The 18,771-nt window shown below is 43.1% G+C and overlaps 1 protein-coding gene and 1 pseudogene across 9 annotated transcripts in view; one reads left to right on the top strand and one right to left on the bottom strand.

The window, feature by feature from the left end:
• The window catches only part of SLC4A5 (solute carrier family 4 member 5), a 145,857-nt gene that overhangs the window by 106,764 nt on the left and 20,322 nt on the right, over positions 1-18,771 (bottom strand). Inside the window, exons 1-2 of one of the 8 annotated variants that reach the window (XM_082356559.1) lie at positions 13,534-14,405; positions 9,721-12,971 (exon numbers count right to left, since the gene is read on the bottom strand). The exons of the other annotated variants lie outside the window; for them this stretch is intronic. The gene's annotated coding sequence lies outside the window, so the exon portion shown is untranslated. Of the gene's footprint in view, positions 1-9,720; positions 12,972-13,533; positions 14,406-18,771 lie in introns of those variants that run through there. 8 annotated transcript variants of the gene reach the window in all.
• Positions 5,031-9,729, top strand: LOC309611793 (chromobox protein homolog 1 pseudogene; annotated as a pseudogene). The gene has a single exon. The product of its transcript is annotated as a chromobox protein homolog 1 pseudogene (transcript).

Below are 18,771 nucleotides of genomic sequence, written 5' to 3'. Positions count from 1 at the left end.
CCGCAACTAGAGGAAGCCCTCGCACAGAAACGAAGACCCAACACAGTCAAAAATAAATAAATAAATAAATATATTTGTTAAAAAAAAAAAAAAGGAAGAGAAACTAAGAAAACAATCCCATTTACCACTGCAACAAAAAGAATAAAATACCTAGGAATAAACCTACCTAAGAAGGCAAAAACCTGTACTCAGAAAACTAAAACACTGATGAAAGAAATCAAAGATGACACAAACAGATGAAGAGATATACCATGTTCTTGGACTGGAAGAATCAATATTGTGAAAATGACTATACTACCCAAAGCAATCTACAGATTCAGTGCAATCCCTATCAAATTACCAATGGCATTTTTCACAGAATTAGAACAAAAAATTTTACAGTTTGTATGGAAACACAGAAGACCCTGAATAGCCAAAGCAATCTTGAGAAAGAAAAACGGAGCTGGAGGAATCAGGCTCCCTGACTTCAGACTATATTACAAAGCTACAGTCATCAAGACAGTATGATACTGGCACAAAAACAGAAATATAGATCAATGGTATAGCATAGAAAGCCCAGAGATAAACCCACACACCTATGGTCACCTAATCTATGACAAAGGAGGCAAGAATATACAGTGCAGAAAAGACAGTCTCTTCATTAAATGGTGCTGGGAAAACTAGACAGCTACATGTAAAAGAATGAAATTAGAACACTCCTTAACACCATACACAAAAATAAACTCAAAATGGATTAAAGACCTAAATTTAAGACCAGATGCTATAAAATTCTTAGAGGAAAGCATAGGAGAAACACTCTTTGATATAAATTACAGCAAGATCTTTTTTGACCCACCTCCTAGAGTAATGAAAATAAAAACAAAAATAAACAAATGGGACCTAACTAAACTTAAAAGCTTTTGCACAGCAAAGGAAACCATAAACAAGATGAAAAGACAATGCTCAGAATGGGAGAAAATATTTTCAAATGAAGCAACTGACAAAGGATTAATCTCCAAAATATACAAACATCTCATGCAGCTCAACATCAAAAAAACAAACAGTCCAATCAAAAAATGGGTGGAAGACCTAAACAGACATTTCTCCAAAGAAGACATACAGATGGCAAACAAACACATGAAAAGATGCTCAGCATCACTAATTATTAGAGAAATGTAAATCAAAACTACAATAAGGCATCACCTCACACCTGTAAGAATGGCCATCATCAAAAAATCTACAAACAATAAATGCTGGAGAGGGTGTGGAGAAAAGGGAACCCTCTTGCACTGTTGGTGGGAATGTAAATTGATACAGTCACTCTGGAGAACAGTATGGAGGTTCCTTAAAAAACTAAAAATAGGGGCTTCCCTGGTGGCGCAGTGGTTGAGAATCCACCTGCGAATGCAGGGGACACGGGTTCGAGCCCTGGTTCGGGAGGATCCCACATGCCGCGGAGCAATTGAGCCCGTGCGCCACAACTACTGAGCCTGCGCTCTAGAGCCCGCAAGCCACAACTACTGAGCCCATGTGCCACAACTACTGAGGCCTGCATGCCTAGAGCCCGTGCTCCGCAGCGGGAGAGGCCACCGCAGTGAGAAGCCCGCGCACCGCAGCGAGGAGTGGCCCCCGCTCACTGCAACTAGAGAAAACCCGCGCGCAGCAACAGAGACCCAACGCAGCCAAAAATAAAATAAATAAATAATAAAATTAAAAAAAAAAAAAACTAAAAATAGAATTACCATATGACCCAGCAATCCCATTACTGGACATATACCCTGAGAAAACCATAATTCAAAAAGACACATATACCCCAATGTTCATTGCAGCACTATTTACATTAGCCAGGTCATGGAAGCAACCTAAATGTCCATCAACAGATGAATGGATAAAGAAGATGTGGTACATATATACCATGGAATATTACTCAGCCATAAAAAGGAACGAAATTGGGTCATTTGTAGAGATGTGGATGGGCCTAGAGTCTGTCATACAGAGTGAAGTAAGTCAGAAAGAGGAAAACAAATATCGTATATTAACACATATATGTGGAATCTAGAAAAATGGTACAGATGAACCTATCTGCAGGTCAGGAATAGAGACGCAGACCTAGAGAATGGACGTGTGGACACAGGGGGTAAGGGTGAGTGGGATGAATTGGGAGATTTAAATTGACATATATACACTACCATGTGTAAAATAGATAGCTAGTAAGAACCTGCTGTATAGCACAGGGGGCTCAGCTTGGTGCCCTGTGATAACCTAGATGGGTGGGATGGCGGTGAGTGGGAGGGAGGTCCAAGATGGAGGGGATATATGTATACATATAGCTGATTCACTTCATTGTACAGCAGAAACTAACACAACATTGTAAAGCAATTATATTCCAATTAAAAAAATAAAGGATAGAAATTATATGAAGAATCTTTTCTGACCACAACAGTATGAAACTAGAAAGCAATTACAGGAAGAAAAATGGGAAAAACACAGACACGTGCAGACTAAACAGCATGCTATTAAAAACCCAATGGATCAACAGAAAAATCAAAGAGGAAATCACAAAATACCTTGTAATAAATGAAAATAAAAAACACAACTTTCTGAAATCTATGGGATGCAGCAAAAGCGTTCTAAGAGGGAAGCTTATAGTGATACAGGCATACCTCAAGAAACAAGAAAGATCTCAAACAACCTAACCTACCATCAAAAGAGATTAGAAAAAGAAGAACAAACAGAGCCCCAAGTCAGAAGAAGGAAGGAAATAATAAAGATCAGAAAGAAAATAAATAAAATAGAGACTCACCCCCAAAAGAAGAAAGAAAGAAAGGAAGGAAGGAAGGAAGAGAGAAAGAAAGAAAGAATCAATGAAACCAAGAGCTGGTTTTGTGAAAAGATAAACAAAATTGATGAGCCCTTTAGCCAGCCTCATTAAGAAAAAAGAGAGAGAGAAACCAAATAAGAAATGAAAGACAAGAAATTACAACCAATATCACAGACATACAACCATAAGAGAATACTAGGAACAGTTAAATGCCAACAAACTGGACAACCTAGAAGAAATGAATAAAATCCTAGAAACATACAATTTTCCAAGACTTAATCAGGAAGAAATAGATAATCTGAATAGACTGGTTACTAGTATTGCAGTGGACTCAGTGGGTATTCCCTGGCAGTCCAGCGGTTTGGGCTCTGTGCTTATGTTGCAGGGGGCATGGGTTCAATCCCTGGTCAGGGAACTAAAATCCCACATGCTGCGTGGCATGGCCAAAGAAAAGAAGTGGAATCAGTAATCAAAAAACTCCCAAGAAACAAAAGTCCAGGACTGGATGGCTTCACAGGGGAATTCTACCAAACATATAAAGAAGAGTTAATATGTATCCTTCTCAAACTATTACAAAAAACTGAAGAGGAAGGAACACTCCCAAATTCATTCTGAGGCCAAAATTACCCTGATACCAAAATCAGACAAAAATACTACAAAAAAGCCAATATTCCTAATGAATATAGATTCAAAAATCCTCAACATAATATTAGCAAATTGAATTCAACAATATATAAAAATGATCGTGCACCATGATCAAGTGGGATTTATTGCATGGATGTAAGAATGGCTCAACATCCACAAATCAATCAATGTGATACACCACATTAACAAAAGGAAGGATAAAAATCACATGATCATCTCCATAGATGCAGAAAAAGCATTTGATAAAATTCAACACCCATTCATGACAAAACTCTCAACAAAGGGAATAGATCACAATATAATAAAAACATTTTATGACAAACCAACAGCTAATATCACACTCAATGATGAAAAACCGAAAGCTTTTCCTCTAAAATGAGGAACAAGACAAGGATGCCCACTCTCACCATTTCTATTTAACATAGTATTAGAAATCCTAGCCACAGCAATCAGGCAAGAAAAAGAAATAAAAGGCATCCAAATTGGAAGGGAAGAAGTAAAACTGTCACTATTTGCAGATGACATGATACTAAGTATAGAAAAACCTGAAGTCTCCACCAAAAAAACAATTAGAACTAATAAATACATTCAGTAAAGTTGAAGGATACAAGATTAGTATACAGATCTGTTGTTTTTCTATACACTAATAATATCAGAAAGAGAAAGAAAGAAAGTCCCATTTGCAATTGCATCAAAAAGAATAAAATACCTAGGAATAAACTTAACCAAGGAGGTGAAAGACCTGTACTCTGAAAACTATAAGAAATTGATGAAGGAAATTGAATATGATACAAATAAATGGAAAGATATCCCTGTTCATGAATTGGAAAAATTAATATTGTTAAAATGTCCATACTACCCAAAGCAACCTACAGATTTAATGCAATCCCTATCCTAATACCCATGACATTTTTCACAGAACTAGAACAACTAGTCCTAAAACTTGTATGGAACCACAGAGGACCCCTACTGAACAGGAGAAGATATTTGCAAGTGATATGTCTGATAAGGAGTTAATATCCAAAATATATAAGAGCTCATACAAGTCAATATCAAAAACACAAACCACCCAATTACAAAATGAGCAGAGGATCTGAGTAGATATTTTTCCAAAGAAAATATACAGATGGCCAGTAAGTATGGGAAGATGTGCTTAATATCAGTAAGCATCAGGGAAATGCAAATCAAAACTACAATGAGATATGACCTCACACCTGTCAGAATGGCTATTGTCAAAAAGACAACAAGTAATAAATGTTGGCAAGGATGTTGAGAAAAGGCAACTCTAGTGCACTGTTGGTGGGAATGTAAATTGGTGCACCCACTATTGGTGCAGTCTGAAGTTTCCTAAAACAATTAAAAATAAAACTACCATATGATCCAGAAATTCCACTCCTGGGTGTATATCTGCAGAAAACAAAAACACTAATCCAAAATGATACATGTGTCCCAGTGTTCATAGCAGCATTATTTATGATAGCCAAGATATGGAAGCAACCCATTTGTCCTTCAACAGACAAATGGATAAAGAAGATGCAATACACACACACACACACACACACACACACACACACACACACACACACACAATGGAATATTATTTAGCCATAAAAAAGAATGAAAATTTGCCATTTGCATTAACATGGAATGACCTGGAGGGTATTATATTTACTGAAGTAAGTCAGACAGAGAAAGACAAATACTGTATGTTCTCACTTGTATGTGGAATCTAAGAAATAAAACAAACCAGTGAATATAAAACAGAAATAGACTCATAGATACAGAGAACAAACTAGTGGTTACCAGTGGAAAGAAGGGTGGGGGAGGGGCAAGATTGAGGAAGATAATTAAGAGGTAAAAATAACTAGGTATAAAATAAATAAGATACAAGGATGTAATGTACAGCATAAGGAATATACACAATATTTCATAATAACTTCAAATGGAGCGGGCTTCCCTGATGGCGCAGTGGTTAAGAATCCGCCTGCCAATGCAGGGGACATGGGTTTGAGACCTGGGCCGGGAAGATCTCACATGCCGTGGAGCAACTAAGCCCTTGCGTCACAACTACTGAGCCTGTGCTCTAGAGCCTGCGAGCCACAACTACTGAAGCCCGCACACCTAGAGCCCGTGCTCCACAACAAGAGAAGCCACCACAATGAGAAGCCTGTGCACCACAATGAAGAGTAGCCCCCACTCGCCGCAACTAGAGAAAGCCCGCGAGCAGCAACAAAGACCCAACACAGCCTAAATAAATAAATCTATTTTTAAAAAAAACAAACTTTAAATGGAGTATAATCTTTAGAACTATCGAATCACTATGTGGTACACCTGAAATTATAACATTATAACTCAACTCTACCTCAATTTTAAAAAATGTATTTATTTTATTTATCTTTGGCTGCGTTGGGTCTTTGTTGCTGCACACCAGCTTTCTCTAGTTGCGGCGAGCAGGGGCTACTCTTTGTTGAGGTGTCAGGGCTTCTCATTGCGGTGGCTTCTCTTGTTGTGGAGCATGGGCTCTAGGCACGTAGGCTTTAGAAATTGTGGCACGCGGGCTCAGTAGTTGTGGCTTGCCGGCTCTAGAGCGCAGGCTCAGTAGTTGTGGCACATGCTTAGTTGCTCCGCGGCATGTGGGATCTCCCCAAACCAGGGCCCGAACCCATGTCCCCTGCATTGGCAGGCAGATTCTTAACCACTGCGCCGCCAAGGAAGTCCTCTCTCTCAATTAAAAAAAATAATTCCAGATGCTGGTGGCGGCAGCGCAGAGTGCCAGGCTCTTTTGTTTGGCTGAGGGAAGGGCGGTTGGCCGGCGCCTGCGGAACGCCGCTTCAGTGAGGGGCTCGACCGCGGTCACCTGGCCTGTTGCTTTCCTGGTCCCCACTCCCCTGGCCGGCTGGACAAGACGCACCGGGAGTGCGGCACTGATTCCTCTCGGGTTCACGGGCACTGCTCTGAGCAGCGTCATCCTTTATACCAGAAAGCTGGCGGGCACCATGGGGAAAAGACAAAACCAGAAGAAAGTGGAGGAGGTGCTAGAAGAAGAGGAAGAAGAATATGTGGTGGAAAAAGTTCTCCACCGCCGAGTAGTAAAGGGCAAAGTGGAGTACCTCCTAAAGTGGAAGGGGTTCTCGGATGAGGACAACACATGGGAGCCAGAAGAAAACCTGGATTGCCCCGACCTCATCGCCGAGTTCCTGCAGCCACAGAAAACAGCACATGGGACAGATAAATCAGAGGGAGGCAAGCGCAAAGCTGATTCTGATTCAGAAGATAAGGGGGAGGAGAGCAAACCAAGAAGAAGAAAGAGAGTCAGAAAAGCCACAAGGCTTTGCTCGGGTTTGGAACCCAAGCGGATTATTGGAGCTACAGACTCCAGTGGAGAACTCATGTTCCTGATGAAGTGGAAAAACTCTGATGAGGCTGACCTGGTCCCTGCCAAGGAAGCCAAAGTCAACGTGCCCACAGGTTGTCATATCCTTCTATGAGGAAAGGCTGATGTGGCATTCCTACCCCTCGGAGGATGACGACAAAAAAGATGACAAGAATTAACTCCCCTGAATACCAGCCCCTGTCACATCTGACTGTGGGTTTCAAGTGGGGAAAGAAAGAGTTCTACTTGTCTTGACACCATAGAGGTGGCTTGAGAAGATGTCCTTTGAAGAGCCAGTATAGTTTCTGTGCCCTACAGCAGCCCAAGTGCTTTAAAGCTGTTCCATGCTGTACAGTGTGCACACCCATCCCAGTGGAGGGGAAGGAGGGTCAGTGTTTCAAGGCAACCCATTCTGAACTTTGCTGAGAAAAGCAAAGGGCTTTCTATGAAGGACAAAACTTGCAGAATGGGATGTGGGAGAGCAAAAGATAATATAGGTCTTCAAAGAGCATCTCCACAACCCACAGCCTTCTTCCCAATAGTGTTAACTCTGCATTTTTACAGCATAGCATGTATGTAGTTTTTGAGTATTACTTTTGTATTATTATTTGGGGTGGGAGGGATGGGGTGGGAAAGAAGGGAGATGGGTTAGGGTCATTTTTGTTAAAATTTGGGGCCTGATTGGGGAAATGGTGAAACAAAGGAAAGAACAACTAATGATGATTTGGTTCTGTGTCCAGAATATTTCATCCTTTCAAAAAATGTCATTGGCAACCTAAATGAGGACTGTGAGAGACTGTTTAAAAGCTGTGAATGCCTGAAACTTAGAAGCCAAGGTGTTCCCTGCCTGAGCTTAATGCTGTTCCCAACAAAGGACTAAGCCAGTTAAGAAGTTACCAAAGCTGTCGTCTGTGGGATGGAAACTGGTTGAGGAGGAAAAGTCTTACTGGAGTGGATACACAGGCAGGTCATTCTGTCTTAGAGGTGATAATTCTTGAAATTGACAAGAAGACCCTTTCTTTTCCAATTATGAAGTTATAAATATCAGCTTCTCCACCCAAGCCACTGGCTGAAGTATTTGGGGAAGGGCAGAGGGTGGTATAGGAGGTGGGAGAGTAGGGAAAGACAAGGGCCGGTGCTCTTAGGGTGGAAAACTCTTGGAGCCTCTGTTTTTTGAACTTTGAAACCATTGGTGGCAGGATTCAGTCACTGACAGCACAAGTTCACTGAATCACTTCAAGAGCTGAATGATTTCAGAAGCCCTGGTCTCAGGAGAAGATTAAATTTTCATACTGGGGCAGTGGCTCACTTTAAAACAAAACAAATTATTTTAATCCTAAGAATTAACTAAAACCCAAAACTCTGTCTTGAATCATGAGATCCATCAGTTCTGACATCGTCTAGACCTGCATCTAGAACTCCATTGTAAAACATTTTTAGGCATGTGTTAGGTTTCTGTAAAAATTTTGTTTAAATGTTAAGCTTCATACCAACACTGTCAGTTTTTGTCTTAATAAAACTATAGATTTATAATCAAAAAAAAAATTCCAAGTGACTGTCTTTGGGAATTAGAACTGTGGGGTGTGCAGAAAGCTGAGATGTAGTTCTGTTGCTTTTTATTATAAGCTCTTACATGTGTTACTTGATTTTTAAATTATGATTATATATTATTTTTACTTTAAACATTTTAAAACAAATAATTTAATATGTGCTCTCACTTTATGTGATAATTGTATTCCCTGAAAATCCATGGTTAAATCTGATTGTTCAAAATGAATCATGATATTCAGGAGACCTACAAAAAAAGAACCTTTAAGACAGTGGTTCTCAAACTTAAGTGGGCATCAGAGTCATCTGTGGGGCTGATTAAAACCTGGATTGCTCAGCCCTACCCCAGAGTTTCCAAGTCAGCAGATCCGGGGTGGAGCCTGAGAGTCTGCATTTCCAGCAAGCTTCCAGTTGATGCTGCTGCTGATGATCCAAGGACCACACTTTGAGAACCATGGTTTTAAGGAAATAGCTCCTAATTTATATTTTCTATTAAACTGAATCACCATACATGGAGTTTGCTTCACATGAGGTTTACATACATAACAATATCACATCTTTTCATTCAAACTGGGCATTGTGAACTGGTAAGCTTAGTGAGAACACACTGCTAGCTCCAATAGGCTGGTGATTTTTTGAAAATCACCTCCTCAGGCATAGCATGAGGAGTAAAGAGAAGCTGAGTAACAAATCCTCTTTCTCACAAAGACCACCTCCAACCACAAAAGGGAAAGGCCATGTGACCTAGGCTGGCCAATAAAACACTCCCTAGTCCCCAGTCAGAGATTGATTCAGAGATGACCCCATGGCCAAAGCTGGACCAATCAGAATTCTTCCCAGGACATTTCCACTTGAGCCATCCCAAAACACTGCCTTGTTCTGGCTCTTGCTCTGGTCCTGGCATTGTGAAGCTTATAAGCTTGAGGGGCTACTATCTCGCCTGCCCTGTGGAAGGATGCATCCAAAGAAAGTAGAGAAACAGTTCTGATAACACTGTAACTCCCTGAGTCAGTTAATTCTGACTGGCCTTCTCAGTTGTGTTGAGCTGATAAATTCACTTTACTTTTTCTCATGTTTGAGTTGGGTTTCTGACACTTGGAGTCAATAGTTCCTGAATAATACAAATGAAGTAAGAGTTTTCCAACATGTTTTAAAAATGTGTTTTTTCATATTTGAAGTTCTATGGATTTTTCAGATTGGAAACCAAGCAAAAATGAATACAAAATGACAATACAGATGCAAATAGAGATGAAAACTCTCCAGGGCTACAGAAGTATGGAGCTATAATGTAGCTCGTATTCAGGTAGATGCATAACTTTCAGTTCTGCACTAGCTGAGACCATTCCCTCCTTACCTCCTCTGTGCTGGGTCCTGCGTCCTCACAATTTGAGAGAAGCTCCCTTCCAGGAGTATGCAGAAGTAGAAGAACCCAGGCTTCCCCAGATTCATCTTCAAAGGGAGCCATCCATTTAAAACAACTCAAGCAGAGTGTTGACCAAATGGAAAGTGTTTAGATTAATTACTGCTCTGATTGGCAGCTACATGGCCCACCATAAAAATTCCCAATCATGACCTAAACTTTGAAACAGAAGCTCTATCTCCACCATTTCATATAATATATATTAATTGGCTGTCAAATATTTGTTTTCATAATCTCATTTAATCCTGACTAAAATTCAGTGAGGTGCATAATTTTGATCTCCACGTTATAGATGAGGAAATGGAGATTCAGAAAATTAAGTAATTTTTCCTGAGTCACAGAGCCAAGCATGGTGGAGCCAAGAATCATATTGGATTCTCTGCTTCTGGGACCCAAGGAAGGAAGGAAGACAGGGAGGGAGAGAGGGAGGGAGGGAGGAAGAAGAGCAAAGAAACAAGAGATAGAGGAGGTCTGGAAGAAGCCTTCCACTTCTGGATTCCAGACCCTGCCTTAGGTCCCAACCATAAGCCCTCCCAATGGCCTTATACTAAACCCCATTTTCTCTTCAGCTAGCTTCAGTTGATTTGAGTTACTTGCATCCAAAGAGTATTAACCAGTACAGCTATCCACCTCAATATGTTGCCAAAGGAATTGTGTTAGAACACAGCAGCCCCAGCATGTAGCAAATGAAAGAACTTGTAACAGCAGTTTTACCTATACCAGCCCCTCCACTGCCCAACTAGCTCACCATTATCCTCCCATCCATCTTTAGATCATAGATTGTCTTGGGGGATGAGCATGGCTTTACAGTGAGGGATCAGACCAAATTCTCTTCTGTCCCAAGTCACTTAAGGGCCCCATTCCACTTTACTGCCCCTGCCACCAGTGTGAAATCACATCTGGGAACCCTGCGATTCCAAACCCTACTGACAAAAATCAATGCCTTAAGCCTGTAAGGCTAAGGACAAGAGTGCCACACCAGTGAACACTCAGGGCCTCTGCACAAGTAGCCTTCATGTCCACTGCAGCAAGGAGGTGGTGATACAGCCAGTCTTATGGGCAAACAGTGTGTTTTGACCATCAAAACCCTGGTAATTGAATCACCTGCCATTTAAACACTCCCCCCACCCACCCCCCACCCCAACCTCCCTTCCACAAGGGCACATCAATTCAGTCCAACAAATTCACTTTGTTCCAGATATTTGCACTAGACACTGCAAACAAAGAGAACAAAATAGTTTATTAGGGAAGGAGGGCAAAATATGGTAAAAAATCCTTCAGGTTAGACATTCATATCTCTGGAAAAAAAACTAGAAAAAAAGTTGTGCCACATTCATCAAAAGTCAGCCTTTTGGGAGCTTTTCCTCCCACCCCATCTTTTAAGCCATTTGACCTTATTATACTATCTAAGAACATGGGACTAGCCCAACACGGTATCCAGTGAACTCCTCTGATAGCCCAAAGTATTTGAGAAAAGGACCTCCCCAAGGGCTCCTCTGGGTTTATTTTGTGAACTGAATTGACAAGAATGACATGGGGTCATACTGGGCTTTAAAAAAACTAAGCTAGATGCCAGAGAAAGGCCACCTTCACAACCGATAGTTTATCCATTGCCTCTGGGCTTAGCAGACCCCTAAAATGCATGCCCCGGGAGAGGAAAGAAAAAAAGCAAACAAAATATCCCTAAGCAAACTTTCAGTAACAAAACCAGGTACCATATCCAAAACCTAACAACAGAAATGTCTAATAAAAGGAGGCTAGCCATTATTCAGTTTCAATTCTGAGATGTTACATTAACAGATATAATCTATTTTCCCATAGTTTTCCCGGGAAGAGGCAAGTCTCAGGGGTTTTGCATATTTCATAAATACTTTAGTCAGTCTTGTAACTTTGGCAAAGACAATAGAAACTTATTTGCCTGGAAGAAAGAGTCTCAGTTCCATCAGATGAGAACAAAAGAGAACTCACCAGGGTGTCAGAGAGAATGAGTCTCCTGTCATTTCTGTTCATTTGGTGTGAGTTCCAAACCAATGAACTCAAGGCACCAAGATGACACACTATAATTTTTTAAAGGAAAGGCAAATATTCAATGCTCATTTGGAGGATTTACTCAGCTTTCATGCTATTCTCCTTCTCAGTGTGTGTAAAGCTCACTCTTAAATACTCTGTGCTCATACTGTAAAGCACATTTTCCCTTATCTGCATAGCTTTGTCTACTATCTCTGATGCTCCAAGCTGCAAACTTACCTTCAAGCTCTAAGCGTTGGAAACCACAATCCAAATCTCAGGGAGGCCAGAGCCACTCGTTCTGTTGCTCTTGGTTGGTGAGAAGGACTCTCTGTGATTTCCAGGCTGAACAGTATTTGGGGCATTGGAGATTGACTTGTGGGCTCAGTGGCGGCCAGCCATGTGACCAGGATGGGGGAAGGGACACTCCTGCAGTGTGAGGGACTGATGCCTGGTTGGCTGACAGACCAGGGTAGTGCAGGGTCTGAACAGAGCTGCCCAGGATCATAGCAGACATCTTTAAGTTTCTTCTTAGATTTTAACTTGGTGATTTTACATGGCAGTGTTGTTTCAGCCTGGATTTTGAAATGCTGGTTTATCTCCCTGCATGGTCTCTATCCCAGATCCTTTTGAATTCTGTCTTAGAGGGCTCTTAGAGGTAGAGGTCTAAGGGACCTTAGAGATGATCCAGTCCTGCCCCGGGGCCACCCATTTTATAGGCAGTTAGCAGCACTTCTAGGAGCCTGCAGAGGCCTGGGTGTGGAATGCATGCTGGAGTGACCAGGACTGGCTGGCACCAATATTACAGCTCACTTGAATATCTTCAACCGTTAGGTCATTAGAGCTTTGGGGACTGCTGAGATGCCAGTTAAATGGATCTTGTCACACTTCAGGTACCTAAATCTGCAGCTATCAGATTAGGGCATGGCTTAGAAATTACAGCAATTTGTACTTGTGGTCAATGAGTTTTTGTATAGACATGTGTACTTATGTTTATGTATCTCTATCACAATCTTCATAAAGTACTCCAAGATGATCTTTTTGGGATCAGGGGATGTCATGAGCTGGGGAGATCTTTGATCTCAAAGATCTTGAAGACTTCTGGAGACCAGAGCTGTATGGGTAAACTTCTAGTTCACATCTGCCACTCCACCCAAATGGTTTGTGCTGGCTGCCTGCTAAAAAAATGGGGGAGGTGGTGATAAGAATGGAGGAAATGGCAGAGGTGGAAGTGATAGGTGAAATGGTAGAAGTGGCAATATGGTAGCTGGACATAAATGGAGGTGTTGGAGGTATAGATGGAGGTGGTGGAGGTGGAGGTGGTGGACGTATAGATGGAGGTGGAAAAGATGTAGATGGAGGTGGTGGAGGCAGTGGTGGTGATGGAGGAACGGGTGAGAAGACCTCCTAAATGATGGAGTAGGAGATTATTTTTACTATTATGCTGATGACCCTGGATGAATCTGACTTTCTGTGATTAGAAGTGTGAAATGGCGAAGCCTTGGCATTAGGAATCTGGAGAACCTTATTCTGTCCCCAAAGCTGTGTGACCTTGAGATAATACTTCACCTCTTTGGGCTTCAGTATCCTTGAAGCAGAATTGGCACTTAATAAATGGTGGCTTGTTTAGGGGAATTCATCTTTCTCCCTCCAAGCACTTTACTCTTCCCTACAAAGTAGGAGCTTCTGTCCTTTCTGGAGCTTTGAGAAAAGTACTCTCCACTCACCTCTCTTACTTACTCTTGCTTAGTGGATGAGGAGTGGCTCATGTGCTTGATGAATTTGGGAGAATAAAATGGGCACGTGCCATGACTCAGATCCTTCTGAGAACTGCCTGCACCAGAGAAGGCCCAAGCTGCCCTCCTCTCCTCCCCTCTTCGCAGTAAACTTCCCAGGGCAGGTTCTTGTCCTGCAGGTACAGAGTCTTCCAGTGCTGGAAAGATAAGTTTGGTTCTTGGGGAAAGAGTTAGGAAGCCTGATTGTGGTTGTACTTTCTAAACCATATTCTCCAATCAGCTTTATCTGTTATGAAGTTATTTTAATCTCTAGCGGTTTGACCCCTGTATCTTATTTCTCATTTGATTCCAAGCATAGAGAGAAAGACTGGGAACAAGGATCACTCTCAAATTCCAATGCTGGTGAACTAATGAGAGAGCCAGCATGGAGTTGATTGGACTAAACGGTCTCTAAGTTTCCTTCAAGCTCTAACATCCTGTGATTCTATGAGTCTATTTCTCTGGAAAAAAACCAAACTCTTAGCAAACAACTTCTTAATCTCTGACTCTCCTCCTTCCTGCTTCTCAATACAAAGAAGACCTCAAATCTTCAAACATCTTCCTCTCCTCCCCTCTCCACCAGCCCCTCGTGGCTTCATTTACTCCCTGTTCTGGTCTGGGCCCCATGATGAATCCCTTCACTCCTCCCTCAGTGATACCATAACCTCTGGCTCCTGCCCTGCCAATCTCTTGTTCTAGATCAGCCCACCCATTAACCTTCTCCTCCAGCACTGAACTCCCTTTCATCTCTGAAGAAAGCCTGTCTGCAGGGGGAGAGAACAAAGCCAATACACAGAGTGGCAGAGGGGTGTGTGTGTGTGTGTGTGTGTGTGTGTGTGTGTGCACGTGGGTGTGTGTGAGAGGGAGAGACAGACAGACCGACAGGATGGGGAGGGGGAGGGAGACCTAGCCCCATGATGCCTGTGGCCAACACCATCCCTGCCCTTCCCCATGATTGAGTTTTGTGAGCCAAAAACTGTTAAGAGAAGATCTGGCCATCCCCTTTCTCTCCTCTCCCTTCCCGCTGGCCTCTCTCCATGTTACTTCCAAGGAGACTGGTTCACCCAGCTGGCTTTAAGCTCTGGGATAAATTGGAGGCTTTCAGTCCTTCCTTATCACCAGAGTGGTAACAGTGGAGATCCACACTTAGGGGAAAGGGAAAAGTTGGACCCAGTGGTTCTCAGTCAGAGGTATCCCCCACCCAGGGGACATTTGGCAATATCTGGAGACATTTTTGGTTGTCACACTGAGAGGAGAGTACTTCTGGCCTCTAGCGGGTAGAGGCCAGGGATGCTGCTAACATCCTACATGAGACACCCCCCACAGCAAAGAATTAGCCGGCCCCAACTGGCGATGGCGCTGAGGTTGAGAAGTCCTGGATTAGACAGCTCAGCCCCCTCTGGTCTAGGCTCTAGGCTGTCTCTAACCCAGGCCAAAAGAGCATTCTACATGGGCCCATCTTGGTCTGGGCTCTACAAGGAAGAAGGAGGGGCAAAGATTCTTAGTAATTCGCAGTTTCTGAGCTCTGTGCTTCCATTTCCTTTAGAGACCTGGTGGAGAGAGGTGGCTACTCGCAGGGACAGACCCCCTTCCATCTCCTGGCCAGATGCCATCTGAACTCCACCTGAGTTTAACATATGGCAGGGTTTAAACAGGTTTGACACAGGGTCCTGGCATGGGGGGCACAGTATGAAGAGAGAACAAGCCTCCTACCCTGGAGAGGTCTGCAAGGTTCAGGTTCTTGTGTTGGTGGGAATAAGGACACATTTCAAGGCCCCAGCAGGCCTATCTAGAACTTTTATCCATAAGAAATTCTCCATGAGCTGGGCAAGACTCACTCCAGTATGTATATTATTTGGCTCTCAGATTGTTTGTGCCAAGCTTTGGCAGGTGGTACAAGACTGGCTGCCCCAGATTCTTGTCAACTTTAGCTGCTTTTGAACTGTATCCAGGGTCAAGGAGGGAACATACTGTGATGGTGTCAAGTCTGCACAGGAGGGGAAAAAAAAAGATGGTATCTTAAAGGGAAGCTGAGATACCCAAAAGGCCAGGCTCAGGTTAGGCAGTGGCTGGGTCCTGGCCTTGCACATCTCCATCTACCCCCTGATCACTGCTGTGGCCTGTGGCCAGCAACATCAGAGACCTTAGCTCACTCTCCACCAGCCACACTGCATGTCCTGCTGTTCCTCTAACACCCCAAGCTCATTCCTACTCGGAACCTTTGCACTTACTGTTTCCCTAACCTTCAGCATGACTTGCTCCCTTGTGTATTCAGCTCTCTGACCAAATGCCATCTACCCAAGAGAGGTCTCCCTGACCAGCCCATCTAAAATGCCCCTCTCTAGTCCTTAATTCTGCCTTCCTTGTCTATATGACGTTTCTACCCAAAATCATATTTTGTGTTTGTTTATTCATTTATTGTCTGTTCCTTTAATATGGCAGGGATTTTGTCTTGTTCATGGATTTATCCCTGATGTCTAGAATAGAGGCTCATAAATGGTTGGGTTCAAATCCTGGCTCCACTAACTGTGGGATCTTGGGCAACTTACCTATCGTTTTTTTCCTTCATATTCCTCTGAAAATGAAGCTGAAAAATGAGAATAAGAATTATATCTGCCTCAAGGGTTGTTATGAGAACTGATTGAATCAATGTATATAAAATCTTAGGTCAGGGCTTCCCTGGTGGCGCAGTGGTTAAGAATCCACCTGCCAATGCAAGGGACACGGGTTCGAGCCCTGGTCCAGGAAGATCCCACATGCCGCGGAGCAGCTAAGCCTGTGCGCCACAACTACTGAGCCTGCACGCTAGAGCCCGCGAGCCACAAATACTGAAGCCCGTGCACCTAGAGCCCGTGCTCGGCAACAAGAGAAGCCACCACAATGGGAAGCCCATGCACTGCAACGAAGAGTAGCCCCGCTCTCCGCAACTAGAGAAAGTCCGCACGCAGCAAAGAAGACCCAACGCAGGCAAAAATAAATAAATAAAATTAATTAATTAATTAAAAAAAAAAAACTTAGGTCAATGTCTGGGCCACAGGAAATAATTAGTATTAACTATGAATATTATTATAATTATTATACTCCTAGGAAGCTCACGACCTGTGTATTCTGGGGAGTGGGGAGTGGCATTCCTGGCAGCTTGCAGGAATGAAGCAGTCATTGTTACTTCTCCAGGAACCAAGATCCCCCTGCAGGCTCTCAACCAGTCCTTCTCTCTCCTCTGCACCTGCTCTCTGTTGCCCTCTGGAGGTCCTGGTCGGACACTGGTGAAAGCTAACCGTGTTAGGGACTCTGCGGATGATGTATTTCCTAGGGAAGAATGAGGCTTTACTGGATGGCAGCCCCCTTACTTAAGTTTGGCCCTTGACAAAACCGCCAGTGGAGCCATCATTTGGCAAACATGATTGGAAATCACTGAGACCACAGAAGAACTGTGGGTACCTAGGAATTCATCTCTCAGACCCCAAGAGGGACCCAGAGGAAGGCCACCCCTCCCCTCCCCCAGGCTGCACTTCCTGAGCCAGGGGACAATGCTCTGGCCACCTGGGCCAACCTAAGATACCCTGTAAAGCCACTCCTCAGATGCGCCAATGCCTCCTCCAGCCTGATAGTTTCTTTGCCTCCTTTTCTTTCCCCAAAATAGCCAGACTATTCCATGTTTTGCCTCAGGGAGCGTGTATGAAAGCAGGAAGCAGAGACAAAATGAGCCTCTTCCCTTAGAGGAAGAGAAAAGACTCCTGGCTAACCCAGACTGAAGTGTAGGAGAGGATGTTCATGAGAAAGATCAAGGCTGTCCCCTGCCCCTCATTCAAGGCTGCATGGAAACATGGAGGGGGACTCTGAGCTCCGCAATGACCTGCAGGCACCAGTGAACAAGGACTATATGGAACAAGAACAAATGACATCAAGTGTAAGGACCTATGTAGGCCCCTAAGAGTCTAGAACCCTGCAGTGCACCCCACTCCGACCCCAAAATGGAAACCACGAGGGACACTCAGAACAGACAGGGATTAAATGTCAGCACCTTTTAAAAATGAGGGTTCAAAATATAGATGGAGAGTTTTAGAAACTCATGTTCCTTACAACCTTGAGTGCAGGGACCAAAACTGGTATTCCAAAGGATAGATTTTTTTAAGAAAATAGTGTCGGGGAAATGCACTATTTCAAAGATGACACTTAGAGGAGAAGTCTGGGCAGCAGACAAAGGCAGAAATCTAATCATTTGTTGGACTCAGCACATTTATCTCTGCTCTGAAATCAAATGTGATTGTCCCTTAATACTGCGGTTGAACTTGCAGCCCAGGTTGCCTTGGACAATCACCAGGTGCCCTGTTGTCTTGGCTTCATTATCAGCAGTTCCCTCTTTCATTCTCAAAAGGCATGCAGTCTGGGCAGTAAGTTATATGGTTACTCTGCTCAAGATTTTTAAATGAGTGATCCCATGGGCTGACCAACTCTGAGTGAGGTGCTATGAAATAGAAAGAAAGGATTTCCAGGCAGGGGTGGCTGGAGGCTGTGGCACAATGAAGCTCTGGAGGGGCTGAGAATCTCACCCGGACAGGAAAGGAAGGGGCACGTGTTACATGATGAGAGGAGCTGTGGTGAGGTTGAAGGTCAGGTGCTGTGTGGAGTTGAGAGGACAGTGGTGGGGGTCAGAGTGGGATGTTTGAACTTAATATTTCAGACATGGAGTAGCGCAGGGCAATGGCATGGTCTGAGTTATGACCATGGGAGCAGGTAGGAGAAATGGAACCTGATTGCATTTGGGGATAGGAATTGGGCAACTAACAAGAGACGTGGAAGCAGGACTGGCTACTCTATACCTTTTTGCTCCTATTGAATTTTGAATCTTGTTACTATATTACCTTTTCAAAAATACATAAATAAAATTAAAATATAAAGGAATCCAGGCTTCTAGGTCAACAGTGGAATCATTTTATCAAGTTTTTAAAGCCCCACTAGTAAAACAAGTTGCCTTTAAACATTTGAAAAGATGCTCAACCTTACTCACTTAAAAAAAAGAAAAATAGGCAAATTAGAGCCACAATGAAATATCATTTTTCACCTTCAGATTGGCAAATATCAAAAGGTTTCACAACAGCAAGAGTGGAAGGAAATGGGCCCTCTTCCACACAGCAGTTGGACAGATGGCAGATGGGTACAGGCTCTACGGCACCACTTCGGCAATATTCATAACACCTGA

Source organism: Balaenoptera borealis (genome assembly GCF_965194805.1).
Source record: "Balaenoptera borealis genome assembly, chromosome: 15".
In the NCBI taxonomy this organism is placed as follows: domain Eukaryota; kingdom Metazoa; phylum Chordata; class Mammalia; order Artiodactyla; family Balaenopteridae; genus Balaenoptera; species Balaenoptera borealis.
Note: the sequence above shows the minus strand (reverse complement) of the source record. Positions and strands in the feature narration are given on the sequence as shown.